Source organism: Falco peregrinus, chromosome 11 (genome assembly GCF_023634155.1).
Source record: "Falco peregrinus isolate bFalPer1 chromosome 11, bFalPer1.pri, whole genome shotgun sequence".
NCBI lineage: Eukaryota > Metazoa > Chordata > Aves > Falconiformes > Falconidae > Falco > Falco peregrinus.
The window spans coordinates 22,863,381-22,887,500 of NC_073731.1; the positions used below are offsets into that span (position 1 = coordinate 22,863,381).

At 48.6% G+C, this 24,120-nt stretch overlaps 1 protein-coding gene and 1 long non-coding RNA gene across 10 annotated transcripts in view; one reads left to right on the top strand and one right to left on the bottom strand.

Annotated features, from left to right (window-relative positions):
- LOC114012555 (uncharacterized) overlaps positions 1-17,701 on the bottom strand; it is a 67,537-nt gene extending 49,836 nt beyond the window's left edge. For both annotated transcript variants that reach the window (XR_003555096.2, XR_003555095.2), the window contains exon 1: positions 16,796-17,701. This is a non-coding gene — a long non-coding RNA (uncharacterized LOC114012555). The remainder of the gene's footprint in view (positions 1-16,795) is intronic.
- PROX1 (prospero homeobox 1) overlaps positions 16,447-24,120 on the top strand; it is a 51,512-nt gene continuing 43,838 nt past the window's right edge. The window contains exons 1-2 of one of the 8 annotated variants that reach the window (XM_055816026.1): positions 17,971-18,293; positions 18,515-18,636. The gene's annotated coding sequence lies outside the window, so the exon portion shown is untranslated. Of the gene's footprint in view, positions 16,534-17,969; positions 18,294-18,514; positions 18,637-18,666; positions 19,083-19,609; positions 19,629-24,120 lie in introns of those variants that run through there. The other 7 variants (XM_055816027.1, XM_055816028.1, XM_055816031.1 and 4 more) reach the window with 7 other exon arrangements.

The following is a 24,120-nucleotide window of genomic DNA, read 5'->3' on the forward strand; positions in this document are numbered from 1 at the left end:
AAGCCCACGCAAACAAGCTGTGCCAAAAATGATAGACTGAGAACTGTTAAAGTACAGCAATTCAGCAGTCAAAACTTCCTTTATTTAAATCCCCAAACACCACTTAGTTATGTAATAATCTCAGTTCTTCCATGCTCCACGAGCTTGCCTTAAATTGTCTGGAGCAGCTCCTCAGCCGACACAGATAGTCCCAGCCTGCAGAAGGCAGTGGAACTGGGACGGTTCCTACCAGCTGCTGCTTTGCCCCAACTGCAATTGCATTTCACACACAAAAGATGACAATAATCTACAAAAAAAACCAAACCAAAACAAAACAAAAAAAAACCCCACCCTCTCCTCAGTTTGAATTTTCATCTGCAAGAAAAGATTCCAGTGTTTGGGCTTCCATGGAAAATCAATATGGTCTTATCTTTATTTTTTTACTTAAAAAAAAAATACTTGGGATGACAGTATTAGGTAGCACTGTGAAAAACAACTAAATATAGCAGTAGATCATGGTGGGTGTGAATGGAAAACAAAGGAGTCAGGAGCCGAGCTCCTGCTGCTGTTACGTCACTATAACACCCATAATTATGTTATTATGTACACTGCCCACTTCAACTATATCTGGACACCACTTACCATGATAAAAATCTGATTAATAACATGACATATAATCTTGGTTTCTTTGATGAGCATTAACTTCTGTCTTCTATATTCTTTTTCAAACAGACAGGATATTTGTTTTGCCTCCCTTCTACAGGGAGTTTGGAAGAGAGAACATACAGAAAAGATTAAAAAGGGTGATTTAAAATCTCATTGCTGGACTCATTTTATCTTGGTGTAAAAACATGTTAAGCCACTTACAAAGCATTGCTGTGCATAAATTCTCCTTCTCACAAACGTCTAACTTTTATAAATACTATAACCTACATATAGAAATTCATCTGGACTTGGGTCACACTTAGCTATACAACTGCTATGCCTTTTTACCCTGAGCACCACAGCTTTCAAACTCAAAACGCCCTCGTATGAGGTACCTTGGGGAAGGCTGGTGGGTGGCTCAGGCAAGCGGTGCGGTGAGGACCCCATGGGTTTGGTGCTGGAGGAGACACGGGAGGATGCGCGGTGCCAGCGGTGGGGCGGCTGTCGCTGCTTCCCAGCACCGGACAGCACTATGGGGCACCTCAGGCAGTTCTTGCGGCAGCCCCATCACACCCTCTTTCACTGCCTGTGCCCACAAAAGCAGTACTGCAAATTTCTGCAACTACACTAACATTTGGACAAAGTGAAGTATTTTAAAGGCCCTGAGGCTTGTTTTTTAGCATCTAGAAAGTGAGAGGGGGGAAAAATAAAACTGGCAAAAAAATGAATGAAAAACAGTGCCCTCCAAGATGAAAGATTTTTTTTTTTCCTTTAGCTAAATGAATATTGAAAAAACATACATCTTATTATGTCTTCAGCCCCTGAGGTTATCCTAACTGGTTTGTTTCACAATTCACCAGGAAACACCTTCAAGATATTTCTAAGATAACTGTTAACCGTCTGACTTTCATCTACAATAGAGGAAATCTGTATTGCCAACAGCTTGTTCTCAGAATTCCACCTTAAAACAGTTTTAGTACCACCAGACCAGAAGGGTTTGATGCCAAAGAGCTGTTCTGTCCTATTGAAAGCAGAGAATGGCTTCCTCTGCAATATGTACAAAGAGCAAGGAAATTTACTCAATTAATGTGAAACACAAAATGGCATCTGCCATCTGGAGATGCACACAAAAGCCATGGGCAGTCAAACACTTCTTAAGACTTTGGCATGTAAAATTAACATATTTTAAGACTTAAAGGGACATGTGAACTCCTAGTACACGAGCATTTCATTTTTCTCACGGCAAAATAAAACAGACAATAGAATATTTACAGTGTAATGTCACAGAAACAACAGTGCTAACCACCTACAAAAATTTGTCTGTGTTATCAAGACTGCCATTTGTATACTGCTGGATAGGAACTGAGAAGTTATTTTTTTAAATAAGCATTTTTAAACAGTGGACCGAAATATGCTTTCACTGAACTTTACAACTGCACTAAAGTGTGCTCTCTTACTGAGACTGGTGTAAAAGTCTTGTTGTTTCTTCTTGTGTGCAACACTGTGCAACCACTCTGGATTTACTTTTCATTACAAAAACAGAGTGATGCTGACTGGTCAAGTTTAGTGCAGATTCAAATTGTACAGAAGGGGCTGCCTTTACTCCAAGCATTTTTAAATATTCTTTTCTTGAATAAAATGAAGAAAGTTCAGCTTCAGTGTCTGTTCCCTTTTGTGTATTAAAAAAAAGCATACTGCTTTAAAAAAACCAGGACATATGGCATCTAAGTGGTCACCACCATAAATTATTCAACCTCTGCTCACTCCACAAACATAAATCTAACAAAATGCAAAACCTGAGGCCTCACCGCCAAACTCATGGTCACGTGTCCTCAGCGGTGTCTTCAGCACACATTTGGCCACACAGATCTGGTCACCCCATCCAAATTTTTAATCCAGACACCCACTGTGATATACAAATTTACCTGCTTTTTACTCTACCTGCATCCTCAGTTTTGACATTCCCCAGGATCACCTGAGCTGAGCCCTGCTATGTTTCAGGGTACTGCCCTTTCACCCTGCCTGTTAGCTGAAAACACAGGACCAGCTACACAAACCCTGTCTCATGCATCATGCTGCAGAGAGAATGACAAAAGCAGGGGTGGGTGGTGGGTGGGAGGTGGAAATCAAATCCGTTCCTGCCTGAGACAGTGTGTGGTTCGGCAGCGATCTCCTGAGTGATGTTGCTCAGGATGAGCAGGATGCATGTATAAATCGGCCACATTTGTCTTGCAATAGCAACTTTAATTCAGGCACCCTACAACTTTGCAGTGATATTCCCAACTCTCTTCTAGCAGATGCTCTTTTTTTTTAAAAAAAAAAAAAAAAAAAGCATCAAAGTGAACATTTCAGAGTACACAAGAAAGTTGGTTTACAGAGGAATGCAGAGCCAAGGACACCGAACGTGCAAGTACTTAGTCATGTGAATTATGATAATGTAACCAGTACAATACAGTGAGATTATAGACATTGCATTTATTCAGTTGTGTAGGAAAAGGGAGGCAATTAGCTTAGTGGAGCTGGAGTATTAATGAAGGAGTGTCAGCTGAAAAAACTTAAATAGTGAATCTGTCACTCACTTCACAAGTTTCCTCGTTTATTATATTGACAAAGATTTGTTTTTTAAGATTTAGTTTTGCTGATTAATTTTTAATTAAAGTACTCTCAAAGGTAACCCAATAAAAAAAAAAATATGAAGCAGAAGTCATCATTCCAGTTATCAACATTCATGTGGCCCATACATTTTGTGCTACACTGTATAGCAAAAAAAAAGTACATCAAACTGTACACTCAGCCAGAAAAAGAGCACTGAAAATGCACTAAAGCATCATTTAAATTTTATTTACCAGTTTGTTGATTTGTGCTTGCATTTGCGAGAGTGTGTCTGTGAGAGGAGAAACAGAGACAGAGACAGAGAGAGGGGGAAGAAAATGACTCATGACTGACAATGTTACCATGTAAATGGTCATAGTTGTGGGCTTCCCTGGGGGATTTTGTAATACCACAGCAAAAATCTAGCTAGCCTGCAATTACCGTGCCGGCAGCAAGTCCCTCTAGCATGAGCCATAATGTCTGGCTACAGCTGGTGGGAGCGATCTGGCTGTGTCCCCCACCGGGAGCATCCTGGGCTCTGGGGACCGGGTGGCTGGCACGGGGCAAAGCTGCTGGCACAAGCTGACACCTCCAGGCAGGCAGAGCTCTCCCAAAAACTACTTCCCACAGAGCAACGTGAAAGTGGAGAGACCAGAGCTCGTGTTCAGAGCTACCAGCCCAAGACTTTTCAAAATCACTGAAAAAGGAACACATTTATTACAAAAAAAACTGTTTAGGCAGCTTTCATGCACAGCTCCTCTCTTAGCACGTGTGTGTACATTTGGAGTATGATGCCCAGCCATCTTCTCCTAGGGCAGAATCCCATCTTGCAAAAGAAACCCTCACTGCCACTGATGTGAAGGACTCTGTGTTAAAAATAAAAATACGGTCCTCAGCAAAACAGAGAAAGGTTCCCGGGTGAGGAGCATGAACCCATGCCAGTGACAGACTTGAAGTGCAACATGACGGAGATGCTGCTGTAACTGGACAGTTGAGGGATGAGCTGGGGTTTCCAGGCATGTCACGGGGATGACATCCCATGGCTCCGGGGGCCGGGGCTGCTGAGCCCGCTGCCGGCCAATCCTTGGAGTGTCACTTACATGAGCTCCAAAGTAATCTTCTGGACCACCCTTCAGGAAAAAGATAAGATGTCATGATCAGCTAATAGGAAGTGACAAGAAGAGATAAAATGGATTGGGAGGGAGGGAAGGTTTTGAACTGAAAAGGCATTATTCTTTCCTCTAATGCCAACCCTGCTAACAATAGGGCTGAGTTAATTAATGAACTATTCAAGCACTTTCATCCATTTTTACATATAACATTAATTTTTGTACAGATAAATATAACACAATTAACCTGTAGTTTGTTAAACATTCATACATGGCAATCCTTTCAATCTAGTGGGGAAAACACTTTTACAGAAAAAAGAATTTAATTAGGGAAAAAGATTGTGAAGAGTCTTTGTTCGTCTACTCTTCCAGCCATTGCCTTCCATCTGGCACAGGAACCCATTACCAAGACATCTGAGCATCTTCCACAAAAAAATAAACCAACAAACCACAAAAAAACAAAAAAAAACCCCAAACAAACAAAAAAAAAACCTGACCAACCAAAAAAACCCAAACCAAAACACAAAACCCCAACAAAAACCCACAGAAAAAAACTCAAACCATCAACCAAACCCCCAAGTTTCTGGCTTTCCTTCCTCTTGAGGGTAGAAAATCCTATCTGTCAGACTGAGTTCACTTGCAATTAAGAAATCTGCTTCACTCCTAAGAGAATGTTAGCACATCATTTGACAAAGTCCCACTGAGCATGCAGCGAGAGAAGTTTCTCCCCAAGTGCTGCTCCAGTGGCACCTGTAACTGGGGAGGATGTGTCTTACGCCCTGCAACCACCCCGCTGCACACACACAAAGCCCCCGGTACTCGGTCAACTCCGCAAACTTCAACAAGAACCTAATCAGAAGTACCAGGCTTTTAAGATCGTAGCACTGCCATGATGATAATCAGTTTGGTGGGGGGAGAAGCGTTTCTGGTGGGTACAAATCCCAGGACAAGGGGGAGCGATCTCCGTGCAGCAGCTGTGTGAATGGCAAGTAACAGCAGCGAACTGCTGCCTTCGGTGGAGAGCCGAGTGCGTACTACAGACACAAAAAGGCTCCCTTTACACTGTAAAGAATTCAGAGCTTAATCAAGCCACAATATGTTTTGAGGCTTTTGCCAAAAAGTACAAAAAACTGTAGTCAGTGTAGCTAAGCATTTGATAACAAGCATGGTTTCTTCTGTTCAACGTATTTTCCTGGTGTATTTGTTTGTAAAGGTAGAGATAAGTATAGTAACACAATCTGTTCTTTAATATCATAGGCAAAGAAAAATCACTAGTCACTAGCTACAACAGTTTACAATCTTTGTGAGACAGCTGCAAGTATATGTTTATTTTTTTATTCTAAATATCTCAGATGGAGCCTGATCCTTAAAAACCTTCTTCCCTCCAATGATGCTCGTCTGCAACAATAATGTTAATGAAAACCAACTGCTGATGTTAGGAAAGAAAAGAAGATGAGGCTCAGATATCCCATACAATGCTTGTAATGGTTATTTTCACTAAAGATAAGAAAGCAGACTTGTATGTGCAATATCACAGAAACAAGCCATTCTGCCCCTATCTACAATTTTGACAGTTATCTATGGAAAATGGAGACTTAAAAAACTCTTAAGAATAATTATTAGAAATCATAGCCAAAATAACATACATCAGCCTTGATTAGTTACATGAAAAAGCAGCCTTAAATTGATAGTTTAAAAACAGGAAAATTAGCAGTATGATTAAGTATGAATGGCTAATAAAAAGAATTTTGCTAAAACAGATTAAGGTTCAGATCAAGGTCACAAAAGGAACTGATTGAGGAAAACTGTCATTTTTGCTGGGACTCAGTAGCTGTTTTAGCAACGCTGTTTCCTCTGAATCAGTCTTGTAATGAGAAATTATACTGCTGGGGTTAATAAAGACTTGGCATGTTTGCCCCAAAATTTCAGTTAAAACACTGTGGTTAAAAAGGCAAATTCCTTGTGTGTAAGTAGATGGAAAGGGATATAACTAAGCTAAGTAACCTCTAGTAAAGGTTATAAGTGAATATAAAATAAGGTGAATTTACACTGCAGTTCCAGTTCTCATGTTTGTTTTAAATTCACCCAGGAAAAAGAAAAATCTGCAAGTGACCCAAATCCCCCTTTGTCCCCCTGTTTCTTCCAAAATAAACAGCTTCTAGTCCCAGAACCCCATTAGCAGAGGCTAGGCAGAGAAGAGCTTTACTAATGGGGTCTAAGATTCGCCTTTCTGCCAGCTTCGCCCCTTGGCTGCGGATAACCTCCAGAAGGGTATGTCTCTGCTCCTTTTTCTGTCCTGATGGGTCAGGAGCTGAGCAAAGGCCTGTTTTGGTACAGGATTTTTACCATCCATACGTATGGTCTGAAATTCAGTGCTCCCAAGGGAAAGATTTACAGGGAGGCTTTTCCCAGGCAAAGCTCGTCTTCCTGCGTGCAGGTGCCGGTGGTCCTCTGCTGCGAAGGGGGTAGTGCTAGTGCCTAGAAGATATGGGCACAGCTGACCTCAGGAATTTCAGAGCAGAAGCAATCTTTTGCATGCAATTCCCCTCCGCAAACTACTCTAGTTTCTTGTCATCCCACTTGCAGGCAGCTGGGGTGATCCCTGAAGAGGCCAAAGAGCTGATGTGTGTTACATTGCCTCATATTTTCACCTTGTCCCGACGGCACGCAAGAGAAAGAGGGAGGGACCACAAGCATTCAGGTTGCTCTCCACCACCTCAGTGCTCCCAGTGCCACGGGACCTCGGTGCCACCAAGCTGCATGGCAGCAGCACACCCAGCTGCCCTCCAGAGAGGTTTTGTTCAGAGCGTGCAATTCTACACACACGCACGGGTCCAGGCTCCACAGGCAGGACCAGCTGTCCAGTGAGGAGAATTTTAACATCAGTGAAACTATTCAGTGATAACCCCTGCTTCATGGATACAATGCTCCGGTGAAATAAATCATCATGTCTAAAAGCTGGGGGCTACGAGGGGCTGGGATTTTTACTCCTTGGGTTATTTCCTCCTGGGCTGGTACTTTGCACAGGAAGCAGCTGGCACGTCTGGCCTGCGACGGGAGCTGCCGCAGCCCTCCTGAGCATTGGGTTGCTGCTCGGTGGCATAAGCTATTGTTGTCGTTACTACTATCGCCAGACCTGATCGGGGTCAGCAAGCCAACGTGAGACCTGTTGTATAACCTAGCAATAAAAAGACAGTCCTTGTCCCAGAACACACTCGGGCTGGTTTTCTGACAAGCTGTAACAGGTTCTGCGGCGGCACCTTTTCTGTTGCTAAATAAAGAACTTCTGTCTTGCAGAGCCTAAACCCATTGCTGAAAGATTGAAAGGAAAACGAACTAATAGGACAAAGGGGCTGTGTGTGGGACTGTTTTTAACATTTGTTTGTTTTGATCTTAGTTGCAAGTAATTCACATAAAGCGAAGCGCATTGACACTCCGAAGAAAATAACTACTCAATTTTAGAAAGGACAACTGCTTGCAGACCAAACCAAATGCAAAAAATCAGAATCATCCCGATAAGATTACTGGGCCAGAAATCACATTTTTATTAGTACATAAAACACATGTCACTTGACAATGAGTATCTGCAGCACAGAGTGAAATAACCCTCCAGCAGCAAAGTCAATATTTAAATCAATATCTCTGGTAAGGAAAATATCTTACTCATTGATATAGATTGTATTTTTTTCCTTATGAATCTCTCAGGAGGCAAACAGCATATTTCTGTTGTAAAAGCAACTAAACAGTATTGCCAAACTGGTCTAATCATTCCTAGAATTCAATAGCATGATGCTCTGAAATTATTAATGTTGTTATAAATGCCATTTGACCTCTATGTCAGGGATGTATCTCCTTTCCAGAAAAAGGCACCTACATTATTTTGGCCCTGACACTGCTGAGTGTGAGCCCAGTAACTTCAGTGGGAGCTTAGGGCACTCTGGATGAATTTTTTTCATTACGTAGGTACGTAATGATTCAGCTACTCAAGGCTAAAATCCATAAGAGACGTTAGTGCCTTCATGTTAATTGCTGCAACATCCTCCATCCACTCCAGCAAAGCTGTGCAGCATTACAGAAAGGCTCACAGATTGCCAAGGCCAGAAAGAGGATCAGCACGCAGAGTACGCCCCAGTGGCACGCACCATCACCCGGGCTGAGGGACTCCTGGGCCCCCCTCCCCGGGACAGTGACGTATTTCGCATTACAGAGCCATTATAGATAGGTAAAATACACAATCCTGGAAGCACAGCACTACCCCTTCCCAGTCTCTCATTTTAAGCACCTTTCACGAAGTCAAGCTCACTTGTTTCTTCTCCTTTTAACCCTGTGATAATTTGGTTCCTTTCTGCAATGCGATAAAATCCTCCAAGGAGTGGTAAGAACGATCCCAGCCCACAGCCTGGTGGCCAGCACACTTTTTAGAGAGGAGAGAGCCATGAATTTGCTTGGCTTTGGGACAAGGAACCTGGTAAACACAAATTTCCCACACCTAGGAGAGACACCCTAACTTATAGGCTATCCTATGAAAGATGGGAACTGACACCACCATGAGGACATCTTGCAAAGAAAGCAGTGCTGGGTGCAGTGCTGTTGGAGCCCATTGGCGTGGGCAAAGCCAGCGCACTGACTCCTGAAAGATTCCCAGATGCCCCTGTACATAGCTGCACACTGAGGGATGGCTTTGGCAAACACAGAAACAGCACTGGAGCACCTCAGGGGCTGGATGATCCGTGATGGCAGTTTGTATACAGACACCTAGAGACAGCCTATGCTCTGCTTTAGGCTCCTACATCCATTGGCTCATTCAGGACCTTACAAAACTGTTCAGACACCTGTGTCCTAGGAAAACTAATAGCATAGCACTTGCAACTGTTTCAAAGTGCTGTTAGATGCCTCGCTGCCCCTGAAAAAGTTGTCCCTCGATGCCTTGTGGGACTGAGTCCTTAGAGGCGACAGATCGTATGCATTCTTCAGATAATGGGAATGACTTCTTATTAGAAAAGATGGGTTCTTGAAACTATATAATATAAAAACAATTTAATTCAGCGCGCGCGCACACACACACACACACACACAAGAGTTTTCCCCAGGTTATAATCCCTCTACAGATATATCTTCCTCTTTCTTAAAACCGCCAACGAACCAAAAGAAGGTAAGTCTAAAAAATTAAACTACGTTTCCTGTTCAATACCAGCTTTGATTACTCAGCGGGGTAGGCACAGTTTAAAACTATCCAATGTGCTTCTTTTTCTCCTGCTTTATGATTTTTAAACTTCTTAAGACTTTTAATGCAAGTACTAGGACAGGGCAACACAAAGTATTTTTTCATGTGCTTTTAACCCCTCCACATGGAAGTTGCTGAAACAGTTCAGAATTTTGAACCTCGGTAGGGTGGCGCTGGCTAAGATCTGTCCCTCTCTGGTAGCTCTTCCGATATGATTAATAGAAAGAAAGATGCATCGGGATTAGTTTTTGTACAAGACAACAGTGTGCATCCCCAAGGTCTTCATTTACAAAGAACAATCTGGAAAGCTTCCCAAATTTTGTTTTTAAACTCTTGTCCAGCATCGCTTTGGCCCATGCTGCAGGTAAGGGATGCTTTGGTCAAAAGAGATGGAAAGCTATTCAGCGAGGTAAGCAGTGACTGATTTAACCAAACCCATACTAAGCATAAACCGTATCAGAGGAACAGATCAGAGTTGAAGCTAAAATCAGCTCCCACCTCGCAGCCTTTCCTGTAATACAGTATGAATCAGAACCTCCATTTGCCAGAGTTTTGCATTTGACTTCTAAACAGACTCAGTGATTACACCTCCTGGAGGTGCAACTGCGTGTGACACCAGGAGAATTCAATGCCAATGGAAAGCAAAAGGTTTTCTGACTCTCAAGAGATGGTTTCCTCCTCAGCAGGGTTGATGTGACAAATGATCATCACTTCCAGAGTCTGTGGTTTGCTGTGAATTAATTTACCAAGGGAATTCCCGTCCCGTCAGCGTTGATCCAGCAGCATGCACAAACACGGGGCCACAGCACCAGCTGATGTAAACTGGGAAGGCTCTGCTTGATCCGGCTGACATCGGACATTCACTTACAATTTCTGAATGGAGAATTAAAAGGAAGAGTGGGATGACACACCCACAGCATTGCTAGTTTGGAGGGGGTTGAAAGCAAATTGACAAAACATCTGCTACCAGAGAAACGCTAATGCTACCTCTATCGCCACAGAAGGATTCTTTGAGGAATCTGGGAGACAGGCATAAACACGGAGCTTTGCAATGTGCCTGGAAATGCATTTGACCCGATGAGCCTTGGTGAAGCCAGGTACCCAGGGCCATGTAAGGATGGAAGTGACAAGAGGTTGCAGACCCGTGGCAGCGGCTTGGATGAGAATTTCTGCGTGGGATAAAGCGGGTGGAAATGTTTTTCCTTTCAGCATTCCGACCAACCCGTTGCAAGGAGCAGGCTGGGGAAGAGCAAGGCCCTGTGTGAGACAGAAACACATCGCAGCAGCTTACACTGGAGGCAGAGTACGTAACTCTGCTCCATCCATCCACATGGACCTGCATGGTTTTAGAGGGGCTCCACCCAATTTCTGTAAATGCAAACCTGCACGGCCTCATTTACATCAGGGTGCTCCTTCCTAGCTGACAGCCAGGCAACCCTGAGCAATCAGGGATAGCTCTCCTATTTGCAAAGCCTGCCCTGCGCTGTTTAGCTTGGTAAAGCACAAATGGTTAATCTGAAAAGCAATCTGGCAGAAACGGGGTTTGGGAACAAATTCACCAAACTTACACAGTGGTGTTTAAACCGAGCAGGACATTAGCTGATACTCAGTGGGCAAACTTAATGGCCAACGTCACTCTATTAGCCTTTTCCCATGAAAAACCTGCACCCTAGGTGCTACCAAGTGCTAATTTGTTAAGAAAGCCTTAATTGAGTGACAGTTAATTATTGACAGATTTGAACTACTTTATCTCTCAATCAAAACCTGGCTCTGTCCCAGGCAGCAAGCAATTTACAGCCACAAAGGTAAATCTGGCCACGTGCAAGCTTTTTATGCTGAGCCTGATGGCTCTCCCTCCCCCACCCCAAGTTTCTGCTAAAATTTCTCTCTGAAGGAGCCGATGATCCCCTGGTGATCACCAGCCCACGTCAAGGTGGTTACCCTGCTTAACCCCACTTGGCAGAGTGGGAATTACTGAGGGGACATCCATCTGGAGCTGCCTGAGATAAGAGGTGTCCAGTGTTAATAAACAGGCTTCCTCTACACCTCAGCAGGGCCTTCCTTTTCTAAACAGTCTTCCTTTAATGTTGTAAAATGTTTTTTTCCATTTACTCAACGATCATGCCTTTGACAGTGGGGGAGGGCCAAGGGAAAGAGAAAAGGGTGAGGGGGAGAGGAGAGGAGAGGAGAGGAGAGGAGAGGAGAGGAGAGGAGAGGAGAGGAGAGGAGAGGAGAGGAGAGGAGAGGAGAGGAGAGGAGAGGAGAGGAGAGGAGAGGAGAGGAGAGGAGAGGAGAGGAGAGGAGAGGAGAGGAGAGGAGAGGAGAGGAGAGGAGAGGAGAGGAGAGGAGAGGAGAAAATTAAGACTCAGCATATGTTTCTAAGGCATTGAGACACCTGCTTTTGAAATTATGTTACTAATGCTAAAAGTTCTCCCAGCCTGGCTGTTTTGCTTGCCTTCTGCACACAAACAACACGTGAAGAAAGAAAAAGAGGAAAAAAAAAGAAAGAAAGAGAAGTAAGGAAAAATAACAAAAGGATGAAAGAAAGGAAAAGAAAGGGCTAAAGATTAAAAGAAAGAGAGAGAAAGAAAAAGAAAGAAAGAGAGAAAGAAAAAGAAAGAAAGAAAGAAAGAAAGAAAGAAAGAAAGAAAAAGAAAGAAAGAAAAAGAAAGAAAGAAAGAAAGAAAGAAAGAAAGAAAGAAAGAAAGAAAGAAAGAAAGAAAGGAAAAAGAAAGAAAGAAAAAGAAAGAAAGAAAAGAAAGGAAAAAGAAAGAAAGAAAAAGAAAGAAAGAAAGAAAGAAAGGAAAAAGAAAGAAAGAAAAAGAAAGAAAGAAAGAAAGAAAGGAAAAAGAAAGAAAGAAAAAGAAAGAAGGAAAGAAAGGAAAAAGAAAGAAAGAAAAAGAAAGAAGGAAAGAAAGCAAGAAAGAAAGAAAAAGAAAAAGAAAAGAAAGAAAGGAAAAAGAAAGAAAGAAAAAGAAAGAAAGAAAGAAAAAGAAAGAAAGAAAGAAAAAGAAAGAAAGAAAGAAAAAGAAAGAAAGAAAGAAAGAAAAAGAAAGAAAAAGAAAGAAAGAAAGAAAGAAAGAAAGAAAGAAAAAGAAAGAAAGAAAGAAAGAAAGAAAGAAAGGAAAAAGAAAGAAAGAGGAAGGAAGAAAGAGAAGGAAAGAGAAAAATAAAAAAGAAGGGAAGAGAGAAAGAGAGAGGAAGAAAGACAGAGATGGAAGGAAAATGAATATATTATAGTAGCAGTAGTAGTAACCGCAGCGGTATCACAGTCATTCACTGCAATATGTCTAAACATTCATAAATGTTTTATGCATCCTAAAATGCCATGTACAAGGGATACGGCATCCCACTGAGGTTAATGAATGAATGAGGTGCCCTTGAAGGTTAATTTGCGCAAACAAAAGGTCAAGGGACATCTTCAAAACAAAATATTGATTAAAGCAAGTTAAATGTTTTGACTTGAAGGAGACATGAAGGATTAAAAAGCAAAATAAAGCAGTATGGATAAGAAAGGAACAGGAAAGAAAAAACATCACCCCCAGACACAAAGGAAATGGTAGAAAACATATCTGAATCAGCTAGTCATCTGCTAACAAGCTGTAAAGATTTCCAATGACAAGTTGTCACATTAGTTTAGTGAAACTGAAGCAGCACTTATCCCTTTTCCTGTGCTTAATCTCTCAGCGAGCTGCACAGAAACATGCTACCACGTTTAATAGGATTAGTTTAGTTCACTTTCTCCTCTCTGGAGGTTGTGAGGTTTTTGGTTGGGTTTTTTTGTTTGGGTTTTTTTTTCTTTTCTATTATTATTTTATTTTTTAACAATTCTATTTCCATCAATACCAGGTTCTTGAATTAAATTGCACTCTGCTGAACCACCTAGGTTGCATTCACTCTCCAGGTTAAAGGCATTTTGTTCCAAAGGTTTCCTTTTTGAAAGGAGGAGCCAGGGCAAAGGGAAGAGAGGAAAGGCTCCAAATTCAGCAATTACACACATCAGGCACCCAGTTCTCCTTTCTCACACACACTGATGATGCTTTATTGATATCAGTAGAGTTATTTTTAATTCACATCAGCATAAGCAAGAGCAGCATCAGGCCTTTGTGGTTGCAGGGTGTTCTCCTTTCTTTGCATGAGAGTAGTTGGACCTTCCCCACCACTGAAGAAAAAAAAAAAAAAGAACAAAGGAAAAAGAAAAGAAAAAAAGAAAATCCACTAGTATTTGTAGCCCCATTCCCTCATTTAGTTGGAACAGACACAGCAAGGAAAATGATCAAAGAAAAGGCAGTTTCAACAATATACCCCTGTCACTTTCAATTTTGTTGTCAGACTCCAGAGGGACAGAGGAATCACCCATGGTCACGGGCACACTGCAAAAGTTTTCCTAAGTTTCTTGCATCTGTTTTGTTGTTGTTGTTTTTTTGGGGGGGTCCCCCTTAAAGAAAGAAATGCAAGCACGGAAAGCTGTCAGCTTGCAACAAACCTTTTCTCTTCAGAGGCAACAAAATTTGGAGGAGGATTTCATTCTGATGGGACAAACCTTGCAGCTGAACCTAGACCTGACAACCCCCATATCTGGAGGAAACCTAAAGTTTGTGAAAAACATACCAAGTGTTAGGCAGAGGCAGAGCAGCAAGAGAAGAGAACCCACAGACCTGAGCACACCCAGGCTTTGAATCCAAACTTCGTGAACGTAGATTGCTTTTTGTTGGGATCCCATATGCCCATAACTCAGAAAATAAACAGTTTGACTACCTTATAATCTATTAATGACCAAGAAGGCCACTGGACCAAGGACCCAGTAACTACTTCGGGATCTGTTAATTACTAAGAAAACAACCTAGTAACTATCTTATGATCTGTAAATTACCAGGCAAAGGACTTGGTAATTCTACAGGACTTTGAAGATGCACTGGAATCTACTACAGTTTGCTAGCGGGGACCACGCCTGCCATCGGTCAGGGGACTGGGGTGGGCAGCAAGGGACAGCAACAGCCAGGCACCCAGCCACAGCGGCAGGAGGCTGCCCCGCCACTGCCCAAGGCGTCGGGCCCTGGAGCCGGCACCGGGGACAACTCTGCTCACTACAAATCCTGAACGGGAGCTGCTGGCACGGGGGTCCTCCAGACCCCCTCTGAGGGATTAAATTCTGGAGGAAGAGCTTTTCCTCCACTTCAAAAATGTAGGTGATGGGGTGGGGGGATTATTTTTGCTGCCAAGCTTTGAGACATCAATTTGCATTCCTTCAGGGCTGTCTATCCTCCGGGATTAAAATCCGGGATTAAAAGAGAGGAAGGGTCTGGAGCACTCAGTGTCCAAGACGGTGGGCGAGTGAGTGGAAAGCATGCATTTAATTCCAGTTGGCCTTGGTGTGGCAGGTCATAGGGCCGGTGTGTTTAGCCCTGAAAAAGCTGCAAGACACGGGGCTGGAGGAAGGTGCCCTGCAAGCAGCTACGGAAAGGGGTCGGGTGGCAGGTGGGAGCCTGCACACATGGTACCCACGGCCGGGGCCCGGCTGGCTGCTGCTGCGCTGCCACATGACCTTGGGGACATCGCTTCACTCCCGGTGCCTCAGTTTCTCTTTTGGGTAAATCAGCAGTCGTTGAAGTTAAGTTGAGCCCCGGTGGCGACAAGCTTAGTGTCGGCGGCAGCTATTTACTTATTTATTAGAGTTTGCACGATTCAGCTTCATCTCTACATGTATCCCAGTGTCCTTTAAAAGAAAAAAAAAAAAAAAAAAAAAAAGAAAAAATAAAAGGAAAGAATTCAAGCGAGTCATTCACCCGCCAAATTTAGCCTATCTGCCCCTGCGTCCAGGCGCACTTCTACGCCCTTGTTCCGCAGCCCCTGCAGCACTTACAGCGACAACGGGAGCCGAACGTGTCACCCCGGCCAGCCGAGCCCCGCAGGAGCGCAGGGAGCGAGCTCTGCCGCCGGAGCCGGGCCGGGCCGCCTCCCCGCGCCCGCGGAGGGCCGCGCAGCGCTGGTGGGCCGCCCCGGGGCCGCTCGCCGTCGGGGTGCCGCGGGCCCGCTGCCCCAGACCCGCCGCTGCCCGCTGGCGGGGGGACCGGCGCCCCGGTTTCTCAGGGTGTCACCTTAAACACCTGGCGGCGGTGCCGTCGCGGCGGGCAGAGGCTCCCGCGGGCCGGGAGGGCGCGACGCGCAGCGGGCACCACTCTGGGGCCGCCCGGCGCCCGGGCTGGGGGACGGCAGCGGTAGCAGCGGAGCGCCCCGGGACGCGCCCCGTTGCACCGGGGATTTGCCGTCACCCACGGCGCTGAGGCGGCCAGCGCCGGGACGGGCCCCGGAGCCAGGCACGGCACGCACAGCTTGCGGGGGCGCCCGGCGAGAAGCGGGCTCTCCCGCCGCCGCGGGGGCCGGAGGGGCAGCGGTTTAAGCGGCCCCCCGGCCCTGCACCGCGGCGACCGCGCCGGGGCTGCTGCCACCCGCCGCCCTGCTGCCCCGACGGGCCGGGCGCGGCGGGCCCGAAAGGCATCGCCTCCCGCCCCGGTGCCGGGCTCTCGGGCGGCTGTTGCCGGCTGTATCCCCTCGCCATCCGCCGGCCGGGGCAGCGGCAGGGAGATTTCTTATTTTTGGAACTCGGGAGCGGCTTCCCAGCGGCAGCTCCGGCAGCGCGACGGGGCCGCTGCGGCCGGTCCCGAGCGATTCCTTAGCCACCCGCGGCGGGTGGTTTGCACATCACCCACCCGCCCGCCGCAGCCACCCCGCTCCCCGACGCGGCGGCCAGCCCGGCCCCGCCGGCCGGTGCCCCACGTTCCGGCCCCGCGGGCAGGGCAGGCCCCCGGGGGGGGGGGGGTTCTGCCCGTGCCGGCTCCCGGGTTTTGCCGCGGAAGGCAGCGCGCCCCTCCGAAGGGTTCCGCGCCCGGCCAGCCCCGCGGGAGGCGACGGAGCCGTCCGCACCCACGCGTGGGGCTGGGCGCCGCGGGTCCCCTCGAGCGAGACAGATCCTTACGGTGGGAGGTAGGGGCGGGGGAGCGGAGCGGCTCCCCGGGCCGACAGCCGCCGGGCGGGCGGGGGGCGAGGCGCGGCCCGGCCCCTCGCCGCCGGCCCTGCGCTGAGGCTCAAGTTTTGTCGGGGGCGGCCCGCGCCGGCGCTGCCCGCCCTCGCCCCGTCCGGGCTGCCCCCTCCGCTCGGGGCTCTCTCTCCCGCCGGCCCGGGCGCCCCGCACGGCAGCCCCGAGGGGCGGGCGCGGACGGGCCCGGCGCGGCAGCGCCGTTCTTACCTGCCGCCGAGCGCCCTGCAGCGCTCCGCTGCCGTCTGTCCCTCCGCAGGGCAGTACTCCCTCTCCTCAGTTTATTCCCCTGCCGCCTGCCAGCCTAAGGCCGTTTTCTTACGGGAAGCCTCGTCTCTCCGCCGGCAGCGGCCGGGCGACCCTCCGCAGCAACCGGGACCGGGGTGCGGGCTCTCCCCGCCCCACGCCGCGGAGAGCCGTACTCACGGCGGGGCAAAGCGCGCCCGGCAGGCTCCGGTCCGGATCGCAGCCCGGACCTGCTGGGACGATCCTCTTTAGGTTATTTTTTCCCCAAAAAAAACATATTTTCCCCCAAAGCCTTCCCGCCGGAGCCGGCCGGGCGCAGGCTGTGCGGAGCCGGGGGTGGGTTTGGGTTGCCCGAAACTTGTGGCGCGCCGAGCAGGGCCCGGGGCCGGGGGTCGGCACCGATGGCTGCTCCGCGCGGCGCTACCTGATGCTCGTTTTCGTGTGTATTTTGTGCCTCGCATGTGGGAAGCGACCGCGGGGCCCCGCGCACAGCCGCGTGTGAGGATGCGGGCCACCGCTCTGCCCACCGGCACCACTCTGCCCACCGGCCGGGGCCACCGCTCTGCCCACCGGCCGGGGCCACCGCGCCGGGCGGGGGGCGGCCGCGGACCGGCTCCTCCGAAAGTTTGTGCCCCGCGTCTGCGCAGCGCATGCGAGCGGGGCTGTGCTTGGCCGCCCCAACGGTGCTCTCCGCGCCCTGGGGCACCAGTCCCTGCGCCCCTCCGCGGAACCCCCCCTCGTGGGAAACTTCCCCGCGTGGGGCACCGCGGGGGTGACTTTCCTAAAGTTTCTCACTCTCCCGCTGCCCCCACCGCCGCGCGGGGCGGCTTTTGTCCGCCTCTCCCCCGCGCGCCGCGGGATGCGGGGGGGCGCCCCGTCGGGCCCCTGCCCGCTCCCCCCCCCCCCGCAGGTGCGCGGCCGCCACCACCTTCCCGCGGGGGCGGGGCGGCGCCTCCCCCCGCTCTCCCCGCTCCTCGCTCCCCGCTCCTGCCAAGTTCTCCCCGTCCCCCCCGCCCGTCCCAAGGAGCCTCCCGATTGGGCGCCGGGCCGGGCCCACGTCACTCCGAGCGTGACGTCTGGTCTTCCTGTTTCCTTCAGCTGTGTCTTAAAGTAAATCTTGTGGCGGTGCGGAGCGCTCGCTCGGCTCGGCCAGCCCAGCCCAGCCCAGCCCAGCCCTGCCCCGCGCCCCGCTCCGCGCCGCTCCGCGCCACTCCGCCCCCGCGCCCGCTCCGCTCCGCGCCCGCGGCCCCGCGGCCGCTGCCCGCCCGCCCGCACTCGCCCTCCCTCGCCCCATTATCATATTCATCAGCGGCGGGGCTCGCCGGCTGCGCGCGCGTGGCCGGCTGCGCGTGTGTGCGTGTGCGGGGCGCGTGCGGTGGGTGCATGTGCGTGTGCGTGTCTCCCTTTCTCTCTTTCCACCGGCAAAAAAAAAAGAGGCTCAGTCTCGTCGCCTTTGCACGGAGTAAGTACCCGCTCCCTCTCCGCGTCCCCTCCGTCCCTCCCCGCTTTTTCGGCCTTTTCGGGTCTTTTTTTTTTTTTTTTTTTTTTTTTTAAATTCGCGCTTGCTTGGGCTGCTTTAAACGGTCTGGGGCGGGGGGGTGGGGTGGGGGGGTGGCGGGGGGGGGCCTGAAATCCCCGGCAAAATACTGATCACCGTTATCAAACCTGTGCTTCTTTTTCCAGGGGGCATAATTGCAATGACTTTATTAGCTGAGTAGTTTTAATTCCCCCGTAGCTAAAGCGGTAAGGACCGGTAAGCGCCGAGCCCGATGGAGCGCTCACCGGAGCCTGCCCAGGGCTGAAGAGTAAGTGACCTGCTCGCTGTTAGGGGTCCTTCCCCCTTCCCCTCCGCGCCCTCGCTGCCACCTTTTGCGGACCAGGCTCAATTGCGTTCCGTGGGTCGCAGGGCAGTTTTGCGGGGACGGCGAGCGCGGCGAGTATTTGGCTTCTTTTTGTTGTTCCCAGCTTCCTCCTCCCCCCGTCCCCGCCGAAGTTCCCCATCCCCTGCCTCAAACTCCTGCTCCGCTCCTCTGAGCCTCCTCTTTGTCTTGTTTATTATAGCTGCCTTTCTTTTTGTCTCTTCCAATTTGCTTGTCATTTGCATGTCGCTAGTTCTCCTTTTTAACCCCGACCGGGAAGGGCAGGGACTTTTTCTTCACCTTCTTCTTCTTATCCTTGCAATTACTTTTTCATTTCCAAGGCTGGGACGAGCTGCGAATTGTGGAAATGTGCAGAAAATGGGATTTGAGTGGTAGGTAGCGAGCACATGAGGAAAGATCAAATGCAAGTCGCGGGATAAGAGCCTTGATCTGGGAAAAGATTAGGATTATTCGTACTTTGTGTTTGTTTGGTTGTTGTTTGTTTTATCTTGGGGAGGGGGGCGGATTTGATGTCGCCTTAGCCTCTGGCGGAGATCTTTCTTGGCTTTTTTGATTTTCTGTTTATCGGCTGGGTGACCCGCAGCACTTTGCCATGTGTTTAGACGGAGTTAAAACGCAGGAGGGAGCGGTGCCGGGGGGGCGTGGGGCCTGCGCGGAGCGGGCGCGCGGGGCTGGGGGTGGGGGGGGCGGTGAGCGGCCCGGGATGGGGGGGCACCGCCACCGCGGGGCCCGGCAGGAGCGGGCGGCCCGACGGGCAGCCGGGGCACGGCTCCCCGGCACCGGGCGCTGCGCGGGGGCGGAGCGGGGCCGCCCTGGGGTCCACGCGTCTTTGAGGAGGGGGCGCAAGACGCGCGCATCCCCCGCGTCGCCCGGCAGCGCGACAGAGGCGGCGGGGGCCGCGGCGGGGGTGCGGGCAGGTGCGCGCCGGGCGGGGCGGCCGCGGGGGTCGGCCCGGTGCCGCCGGGCTGGGGCCGGGGCCGTGCCGGGGGAGCGGGACGGCGGGGAGCCGGCGGGCGGGCGGTGTGCGGGGCCGGAGCGGGGCCGGCGGGCTCCCCGTCTGCGGCACAACCCGTGCGGCGGTACTCGCGTCCCCGGCAGCGCGGGGGGCCGGAGCGGGGCTGCCGGGGAGCGGGGCGGGCGGGGGTGCCTTGCAGCGTCGGGTGAAAGTTGCCGGGGCGAGGGCTAGGCAACCCGCCGGTCCCGAGCGCGGATGGCCAGCACCGCGGCGTGCCCGGCTGCGCGGCCGCCCCCCCCCCTCCCCCCCAAACCCTCCGCCGGCGCCGGGCACGGGCGGGGGGCGCGGGGCAGCGCGGCCGTGGGCACCGCTGGGTGCCGGCGAGGGCCGGTGCTGCCCGGTGCTGGGTACAGGCGCAGGACTGTGTCGCCGCGAGGTGTAAAAGCTCGGGTTATTTGTCACTTCCAGCGTCTGCAGAGGTTTGGCAGTCGGCAGGGTGAATTACACGGAGGCAGTGTCCTCACCCGTAGATTTGCATGTGACACATACCCTTTATGTCTTCTTCTCGCAGTTTTCCTGCGAGTTGCCATCAATCACGTAAAGTTTACGACCGCTGCAGCTCATTCTGCATTTATTTTATCTGCTTTTTGTCCAGAGCTTACCTTTAGCAGCAATATCGCACACGGTGAAATGTTTATTAATACTCAAGCGTAGACAGAGTATCGACATTTCACGAGTTGAACTGTGATAAAAACTACAATGTATATACTTTTTGCTAACAGCTCCCTATTACATTTTTCTGTAAAGTATATAACAGTCGCTGCACGGCACTGTTAGTATATACAGTTAACTTTCCTGCCCGTTGAACTCTGAGACCTCTCGGTTTGGATGACTTCTCTTTTTTATGATGGACAACTTGTGATATTCGTAAGAATGGACACATCTTGAAATTGGAGTTTAATTTGATTCAAGGCAGAATTCTAAATAACTGCAGTTTTCAGTCTCTTAAATAATGATTTATTCTGTCCCAAACTGCAGCCTAACTGCTAGATTAACTAATTCAAGAATTGTGATTTAATGACATCGTGTAGCATGGAAAAAAAAATATCTTGGAAAACTTGGGCTGAGTTCGTAGTAGGAATCTTGCAAACGTTTCAGTGTTGTCTCTGTACAGAGACCATGTGAGTTACTTGCTTCACCATCAGTGAAATAACAAGGACCAAACTGGCTTGAAAGGAGTAAAAACGTTTTCAATTTTCTACCTTGAGCAGCTTGGTTTCTTTTTCTCATTCAAAGAATCTGTTTCCTCAAGCAGTGCCGAGCATGGCTACATGATGGAGGGCCCTGCATCTCCCCAAAATGAAGGCCTGAACTAATGAGATGCCGAATCCCTCCTGTTAGTAAGCTCAGTCAGTTCCCCCTGTAGTCGATGGGAATTGCGGATGTTTGGCGTTCAGAGGAATTGCTGAACACCTTGCTGGATTGGGCCCTGGGTATCACCAGGTTCCTAAAACAAGGGTCGCTTTTTTCTTGAACGCTAAAGAGCAGGTAGCATAATTTTGAAGTAAACCAGGCTCTAGTTTTTGCTTCTTCTTGTAGAGAAATCCCGGTAAAAGTAGTTGTGACTGCATAAATAGTTGCTCATCATTTCTACCTTGTTTCAAATTCTTTGATTAGAGAGCTCAGCTGAGGGAGTTAGATAACCCTTTCTCCCAAGAAGACTCGTGTCAGAGCTGTACTAAAAGGTAGTACTTTCTCATTAGTGGCTAACGTGATTTTAGCACTGAACAGATCTAGGGTGAATAGATGTCATCTGTTCTTCGTATTTTAGCTGTGGTTTTGCGCGTGAAATGCTGTTGACTGGAATAATTTTCATCCTGCGCTCCCTGGCTGATTCTGGCAAAGCCATACCCTGTGTAGCGCTTTAGAGGGAAAGATCTAAATATTTCTGTTAGCAGAAGCGTGTTAAATTTCTTGTGTGGTATTGGCATAACGGGCTGACATGAAGCAGGCAGACGCTGGACCAAATCAAGTAGTCGGCTTGTGAAAAGACAGGAACGATTTCAGCTCTAAACTGTTAGCTCCTTGAATTCATCCATGAATATTCGTCAAGTTTAGCACTTCGCTGCTATTTAATGGCTGTTCAGGTTAGGCTGGGGTCCTTCAGAGTGGCTGAGGAGGGTGAGTTAGCATTTACATCTCCTTTGCATCTCGGAAGTGTGTGAATTAATCTGGGAGAAAATGATCAGTATCTTTATAGATCAAGATGAGGTAACAAAATTGATTACAGAAATTGATTGACTTGTAATGAGTGCGGTTAAACACCTGACATCGTATTCCTTTCTGAAGACCATTCTCGCCAAAGGTTGGGTAACAGTAACTCTTGGATACCTAGAAATTAATGTTTCCAGTTAAAATGTCAATGCATATTAAATGTATAAGAAATAAACCCATGTCTGTAGCTGCTGTGCTGTTAACAGGTTATTCATAGCTACATTGTAATCATATCTCCTTAAACAAAAGTTTTGAAAGTGAATTTGTAAGTAAAATACTGCAAGCTATGCTTGTGGGTGGACTTAGAAAGTGCTGAGGCCCTCGGTACGATTTTTAATTACATGGGCATGGAGAATGTTCGGTTTCTAAGAAAGCCGCATCGTGCGAGATAGGGCTCAAGACATGGATGGTAAATTTAACATAAACACTTGGCATATGAGGAGTCTCAAAAGTGACGTGTAAAGCAAATTTAACCTTCACAAATTTTAAACTCTGTAACTTAGAAATGGTGCTTCTGAAGATTTCTACATAGGTCTTGACAACCTAAGCTATCTTTCTAACTGTGTATTTCTGGAGAGCTGTATAGAGACATTAGATGTATGAAACGTAGTTTCGTGGTGATGTGCAGCCAGAGTACTGGTACTTCATAAAGGACAGAAACTTCCTAATTATTTCCCCCCTCTAAGAGCTCCTTATTTATTCAGTTCTAATCTAATCAGTCTCAAAGTCTGCCTGTCATGGCTGGGATTTTGCATCCTGCTGTACGTGCCATTCCACTTCCCTTGAGGTGTGAATTGGTTTTGGCCCTCTGAGACCGAAATATTAAGGGGCCATTCAATACCCATTCTGTTTTGTCCAGCTGAAGTAGAACTATTTCTCATATTTAAGCTGAATGGCACGTAAGCTTTAAAGCTGGCAGTCTGCAGGCTCGGGATAACACCAGGGTAAATGGGAGACGTTGCTTAATACCCGAGTTAAGTGTACGATAACTCTGATGCTTTCAGCTTCCAGCGAGGGAAGGAGGGGGCATCGCTCTGGAGCACCTCCTGCCGCGTGTTTGCGGTGGCAGGGATGGGCTGGCAAGCAGCTGCTGGTACGGGGGCTCAGGGAGAGGAAAATGGACACTGGGGAGGAAGGATGCGTGGCAATGACCTTCCAACCTGGTGCAGGACAGCCTATTTCCTGAGCTGCTGACTCAAGGGTACAGCAAGCCCTCCCCATGTGTGTCCTTGGTTGGGATTGGGCAAGAGAGAGGGAAACAGTGGTCAGGCACCTCAAATTTGCTGGGAAACATGCAAAACTTGAAACCTGACATGAGGGTTTTGGTGTGAGTCTGGGACTTATTGCTGGATCTCAATCAAGCGTAGTTCAACTACACAAAGGGAAGGAAAAGCATGAAGGTTTTTGGTGTTGCTGTGTTTATTTTTTTTATATATATATTTTTTTTTTTCATTGGCAAGTATTATCTTTACGGAAAGTGCCATTAGAATATCTTACATGCAGTAAGCAAGAACTCTTTCGGTTATCTTGCAATTAGTTTAGATCACTTTCAAATGAACACCACTAGACAGAAAGGTCAACCTTGACCCTGGTTTATTCTGTGCCAGTATCGCCTGCTTAAAAAACTCCAGTGGTGGCCACCCCTTTCCACCCCCTGAGGACTTGGCCATTTATTTACAAAAACTCTTCTGAAATCCCAACTCCTCAGATGGTTTTTTAGATGAAGACCTAATTGTAAGAGCCTGATTCTGCTCTCTGAAAAACTCCATTTGCATTAATTGAGAGAAAGCAGGAGACAGTCTTTTACAACACATGCTACAAAGCAGGGCCTGATCCTACCACTCGCATGTAACAGGATTTTGGTATCCCTGGGCTCCAGGGAAGTTGCTTGCAGGGCGGGATGCTACCTGGTGTACAGGTGGTAGAATCGGGCCCGAGCAACAGCACTCCTTGTTGTTATTGCCGTGAGGCAGCCAAACTTAATGTGCTTCTTGATAAGGAATGCTCTTGGAAGACAGTGACCTGGTAACGGTGTAAGGCTCTGGATTTCCTGTCTGAATTAATGACACTTTATCTTATTTTATTTTGTAAAAAATTTTTATCATTCTTTGCTTTCCTGTGTGCAAGGAGCCAGTAATGTAAACAGACATCATGTCCCTTGCATAACTGTCTCTGACACC